At 43.4% G+C, this 6,305-nt stretch overlaps 1 long non-coding RNA gene across 1 annotated transcript; it reads left to right on the forward strand.

Moving 5' to 3' along the window:
• Window positions 1-1,602: 1,602 nt before the first annotated feature.
• LOC117802299 lies at window positions 1,603-4,183 on the forward strand. Its single transcript, XR_004625409.1, has 2 exons — window positions 1,603-1,961; window positions 2,850-4,183. It is a non-coding gene; the product is annotated as an uncharacterized LOC117802299 (long non-coding RNA).
• The last annotated feature ends 2,122 nt before the right edge of the window (window positions 4,184-6,305 follow it).

A 6,305-nucleotide genomic window follows, 5' to 3' on the forward strand; every position in this document is an offset into this window, starting at 1 on the left:
TTCAGTCTTCTTTGCTATGTGCTTTTTCCCCCAGCAATCTTTTAAATTGTTGGTTGCTTTTGCCTCGGCTTCTGTCACCAGACAGATGCCTTCCTGAGCAACAAGCTTGGCTGGGCCGATGCATCCCTCTTCTGGCTTCTGGCCCCTGGATCCCACAGCTTTGTCTTTATTTCTACCTGTGTCCTGGACATTGTCACCTAAATGTGTCACAAGCACTGCAAAGCCCTTTTGACTCAAACTAATTCTTTATTTGACCCCTGAACCTATCCTCCTCCCCTTCCATTCTCTTTTTTAGTTGATTATATCATCTTGTATCCGATTACCTGAGTTAGACTACTAAAAGTCATCTGGAACTCCATTCTTTTCCTTTATATCCTATGGTTTCTGCTTCCTGATTAGCTCCTGCCTCACCAGCATCACTGATGCCAACTACGTAGGCTTAAGCCCAAAGGGCTCATGCTCTGGATCCCTAAAGCCAGCTCCTAACGGACTCCTGCCACCACTGTCTTTTGCATCCAAACCATCCTAAAGGCTGATGCTAGAGTCAGAAAGAAAGGGAAGGAGGGACAGAGGGAGAGAGGAAGGGAGAGTAGGGAAAGGAATAAATGAATGAATGAATGATGTTATTCCTCTAGTTAAAATCCTATAATGGTTCCCCATTGCTTGGCCAACAGATCCCACACTCCTTAGAATGGCGTAAGGACCCTTTCCAGGCCAGCGCTACCTTGCCCATTTAACTCCACTTATCCTCACTTTGAGAGAGACACCACATTCACATAACTTTTATTGCACATATTGCCATAATTGTTCTATTTTATTAGTAGTTGTTAATATCTTACTGCACCTTATTTATAAATTGACCTTATCGTGGGTTTGGTACTAGGTAGTTTCAGGCATCCACTGGGGGTCTTGGAAGAGATCCCCCCACTACTGAATATTGCAAACACAATCTCCCCTTTGCACCCATCTGAACTGCTGGAAAAGGGAAGGACCATGTTTTATTCAGTCTTATTTCTCAACTTCTTTGAGACCTGATACTGTCTGCTGAAAGAAAACCAACCTCAAAGTAGGTTAGCGAATGCTTTCTTCACTATCTTCCTGGGACTCGAGTCCAGGAGGCAGTCTTTCAGATTGCTCTGAGGAACCGCTCCGAAGCTTGTTAGCTGCACGGGGAAAGGGGCACCTGCTTGCAGTCAGTGCTCCAAATACTTGTGCGCCACAAGGTGCAATTCGTTATGGTGTAAAAAGTCAGGTTTCCTGATTTACACACAGACCTGAGAAAGACCCTTAGGTCCCCTAAACACCTTATATTTTGGTTATATCGGATCGTTTAAAAAAGTTGCTTGCTTGCCTACTTCTGTTGAGCTGGTTTCCGGTTCTCCCTGGTTTTGATTCCTCCCGGAGTCGGTGTCAGGAGGCTGCAACCTCCTGTAATCAGTCACCTCCTGCAGCTTCGGTGCCCAGGACAATACTCAGTATTATAAATGTTTAGTAAGTGAAGCTTGGGGTTGTCCAGCTCTTCTGTCTAGTGGGGCTTCGAGGGTATGGAGCTGTGAGGGGAGGATTTACAAAAGGCACTTTTTCTCCGTTTCAACGTGCTGTGACGGAAAACTGCAACGGAGCGCAGGAGTGTACTGGCCGCTTGTACCGCTCAGTCCTTCACCCTCACCGAGGAGGTCTGCTAGCTGTGGAAGTGAAGAGGCACGGCCGTGCTGGAGTTTCCCAAGAATCCCAGGAAGGACAAAGAGAGTCAACATGAGGTCCATTGTGAAGCACCATGGATTTACCTGAGTTGCAGGACTACGGTCACATTTTAGGGAAGGAAAGCCAGGGGGAAAAGGAATCTTGTCTAGCACGAGGTCCCTAGGAGTCTGGAAAGAAAGCTGGGGGCTGATCACTCTCAAAAATGTTCCAGGGTTGCTGCCCAAACCTCTGCCAAGGTATTCGAGGAAAGAAGGCAGGTAGGTTTTTTTGTTTTGTTTTGTTTTTTTAAGGCAGGTGCTTCTTGGCGTAGGTCCCAGAAAGCACCGGAGGCCTGAGGCCGAGCTCTTTGCAGGGAGTCCAGAGGAGCAGGGAGTATGGTGGGAGCAGTGCAGGCCAGCACTCACCAGCTCGGCTGTGCAGGGTGCAGAGGCTTGGATACTCCCCAAACTGTCCTCAAGGAGAAAATGCAGAGAAGCCTGGTGTCTACCTCTCAGCTGCTTAGGTATTATTGGAGAAGCATTTCTGGGGTAGGAAAAATGGAGACCTCACCTCAGTTTTCCAAATGTTTTTCTCCTGGGAAAGAGGGTCACCAGCTCCCAGAGGAAGGGAGTGAGCAGTCTTTGTTCAGCCACTGCCAGCAGGTTCATTAGATCTCTGCTTCTCACATTTTGCCCACTTTGGGCAATGTCTTAGTTTATGTTTTTTAAGTTTATATTTTCATTCCAGTTAGTTAATATACAGTGCTGTATTAATTTCAGTGATTCAACAGTTCCATCTGTCACCCGGGGCTCATCACAACACGCATGCTCTCTAATCTCCTTCACCTATTTCACCCCTGCCCCTCCCCTCTGGTGACCCCCAGTTTGGGCTGCTTCCACATCTTGGCTGTTGTAAATAATGGTGCTACAAACACAGGGGTGCAGCTATCGCTTTGAATTAGTATTTTTGTATTCTTTCGGTTACCTAGTACTGCAATTACATACAATGTATGAGGGTTCCCCTTTCTCCACATCCTCTCCAATACTTGTTTCTTGTGTTGTTGATTTTAGCCATTCTGACAGGGGTGAGGTGATATTTCATTGTAGTTTTGATTTCAGGGTGTTATTTATTGGCCTCTTTGATGACCTGTCACATTTTGTCCTTAGCAGGGGTCGACCTTCCAGCAACGCTCTCCATGTTCATGACCTCTGTTATCTGCTGCCAACCTGGCCTGTCTTTCAGAAGTGACCTATGACGTGAACATGTCTGTCAAGTGAATCTCTAAGAGAGACTGCTACAATTTCTTTGAAAGAACATTAGATATGAAGAACTGTTAAGTATTACGAGGTTGCTAACAGGCCATTGCTATGCCATTTGAATAACTTTTATATTTTTTGTAGGAAACATTGTAATGTTTACTATCTGTAGGGAAAACCAAATGTTAGACAGTTGCCTGGGAAATTATGTTATGTGCTTTATGGGAGAGCAGAGGTTCTAGTTCTGGGCCAGTCTTAGAGTTTTGCACTGCAGATGTGTGGTAGATGTCTATTTAATTAAATTGGTTTTGCTAAGCAATTGACCCAATCAGGGATGGTTCAATCCATTAGGGTTCTCTTCTTTTTTCTTCTTCTTCTCCCTTCTCCTCCTTTCTCCTCCCTCCTCCCCCTCCCGCTCCTCCTTCACCTCCTTCTTCCTCCTCTTCTCCTTCTCCCTCTCCCCCTCCCTCCTCCTCTCCTCCTTTTTCTTCTTCTTAACTCATTTAAGGCCCCAGGTGACTATTTAGACACTTAGTCTTGCTTGGCTCATTTACTATAATCCGATTTTTAAAAGGTATCACTAAATCAATACAAATCCAACTCTACCACTGAGATCAAGGTAGAAATGCTCCACCAGTTTAATGGAAGTTCGTTCCAGTTAGTCTGCACAGCACTGAACATATACATAGAAAACAACAGTATTACATAACATAAATGTCATGGCCACAGGTTCCAGTTATGAGACGAATTTCCTTTCTTTTTTTTTTTTTTTTTAAGATTTTATTTATCTCTTTGAGAGAGAGGAGCACACAAGCAGGGGGAAAGGCAGAGGGAGGGGGAGAAGCAGACTCCCTGCTGAGCAGGGGGCTCGATGTGGGACCCTGGGATCATGACCGGAGCCGACGGCAGACGCTTAACCATCTGAGCCACCCAGGCGCCCCTCCTTTCTTCTCCTTTTGTATGAGGGTTGAATGTCAGCAAAATAGAAGGCACTTATTCAGGGTGATATTTTAGTTACTGCTCTTTGGTCACGGGTGAGTTACTGTGCTGTACATTCATGTCAAAACCAACTTGTGTTAAATGAGCTGAATACAGCTTGCCACACGCTTTTTAAATGGATTTTTGTCAATCTATTATTTCCAACATTTAAAAGGGGGATTATTTTCGAAAATAAAACACAGCAAAACATTTACCTGTAATGATACCAAATTCGTAAGTAAAATGAGCTGTGTGTAGTATCATAATCACGAATCTTTATTTCCAATTTACTGATTGTAAATTCAGACTGCTCTAGAAACACCAAAAGGGGTCTGTTTTACTTTTATTTTACAGGGAGTTACCAAAGTCCTTTGAAACTGAAATTGAACCAATCCCCCATCCAGGGAAATTTGGGGAAATAAAATGCCACACTATTGCCGAGAGTCAGAGGCATATGTTTTCTGTCAGGGTTAATAACAGAGATCAATTAAACTGGAATTGGCAGGAAAAAGACATTCTCTGGAATCAGATTTTTTTTGTTGACATCATTGCTGTATTTGAAGTGAATTTTCCAAACATGAGACAGCAATGAATCGCTGAGTACTACTGAACAGCAACTGTGTGGGTGGCCTTCAGCATATGGACTGGGGTACTCTTGCCTTCCATCGTCACTGCTCTCTTCCTCTAGTCATTACTTGGGGATAAAATGAAACTATACAAATACTCGAAGAAAACCTTAGTGAACTGTAAAATCTAGAGAAAGAGTTTCTAACTATGACTCAAAAATCTAGAAGCAATAAAGGAAAACTCATTAAATTTGACTACATTAAAAATGAAAAAGTATGCTGAAACCACCGAAAACAAAGTCAGAAAACAGAGGAGAAGCTGGGAGAAAATATTTGCAACTTATATCACAGAGGACTAATGCTACTATATAAAGAGCACTTAAGAATCAAGAAGAAAAAGACCAAACGAGTTAAAAATATGAATAAAAGTCATGAACAGTTCACAGGAGGAAACAGAAAAGAGGCAATGCTTTTTCTTTTCTGTTTTTTTTTTTTTTAAGAGAGGGAGAGCAAGAGCATGCATGTGCACGTGAGTGGGGACGGGGGGGGCAGAGGGAGAGGAAGAGAATCTTAAGCTCCACACAGAGCTCAATCTCATGACCCTGAGATCATGACCTGAGCAGAAATCAAGGGTGGGATTTTTTTTTTTTTTAAGATTTTATTTATTTATTCGACAGAGATAGAGACAGCCAGCGAGAGAGGGAACACAAGCAGGGGGAGTGGGAGAGGAAGAAGCAGGCTCATAGCGGAGGAGCCTGATGTGGGGCTCAATCCCATAACGCTGGGATCAAGCCCTGAGCCGAAGGCAGACGCTTAACCGCTGTGCCACCCAGGCGCCCCGAGGGTGGGATGTTTAACCAACTGAGCCACCCAGGTGTCCTGAGAAAATGCTTTTAAACATATGAAAAGATGTTCAGCTTCACTCATAATAAAGGAAATGGTAATTAAAACGACATGTGATAACATTTCTCCCCTATCAGATTGGTAAAAGTCCAAAGATGTCCAAGTATCCCTGTTAGTAAGGCTGTGAAGAACTGCTTAGACGCAGCTGGTGAGAGGACAAGATGATACAATCCCTGTGAGAGGAATTTGACAATAACTAACAAAAACATGTGTATTTGTCCTTTGACCTAGCAATCCCATTTCTAGGAATCTAGGAATCTGGATTAATGGATATTTCTCCACTAATACGAAACAGTATTTACACTAGTATCTTGCTCCTGAAAGTGTGGTCTATGGGACAGCAGCCTCAGCAACCTGGGAGCTTGTTAGAAATGCTGTTATCTCAGGACCTACTGAATCAGAATCCACATTTTAACCATACCCCACATCCTTCACATGTGCATTTAAGTTTGAGAAGCACAGCACTAGGTTATTGGTGGCATTATTTATAATGACATAAGATTGGAAACAACCCAAATGGCCATCGGTGACACACGATGAAAATGAGGTAGCCATGAAAAGGAATAAGGATGCTCTCTGTAGCAAATACATAGATCTCCAAGGTTTATTGTTAAATGAAAAAAAGCAAGTTGCAGAACTATTCATAGATAAAAGATGGACAGATAGGTAAGTAATAGAATGCCACCTTTTGGATCAGCACACACAGACATACATGTTTGCAAAAGGGTAAGCTGGAAAGACAAACCTGAAGCTAATAAAAATGGGTTGAAAAGGAACGGAGAGTATAAAGGTGGGGTGATACCTCTGGGTATTTCTTTACGTTTCAGTACTCCAAAAATAAAATCAAAACAGTCATAACTGGGAGAGGGATGGCAGGGTTTGCTACTGCCATGTAGTGGGTAGAGAGGCCAGGAATGCT

Source organism: Ailuropoda melanoleuca, chromosome 5 (genome assembly GCF_002007445.2).
Source record: "Ailuropoda melanoleuca isolate Jingjing chromosome 5, ASM200744v2, whole genome shotgun sequence".
In the NCBI taxonomy this organism is placed as follows: Eukaryota; Metazoa; Chordata; class Mammalia; order Carnivora; family Ursidae; genus Ailuropoda; species Ailuropoda melanoleuca.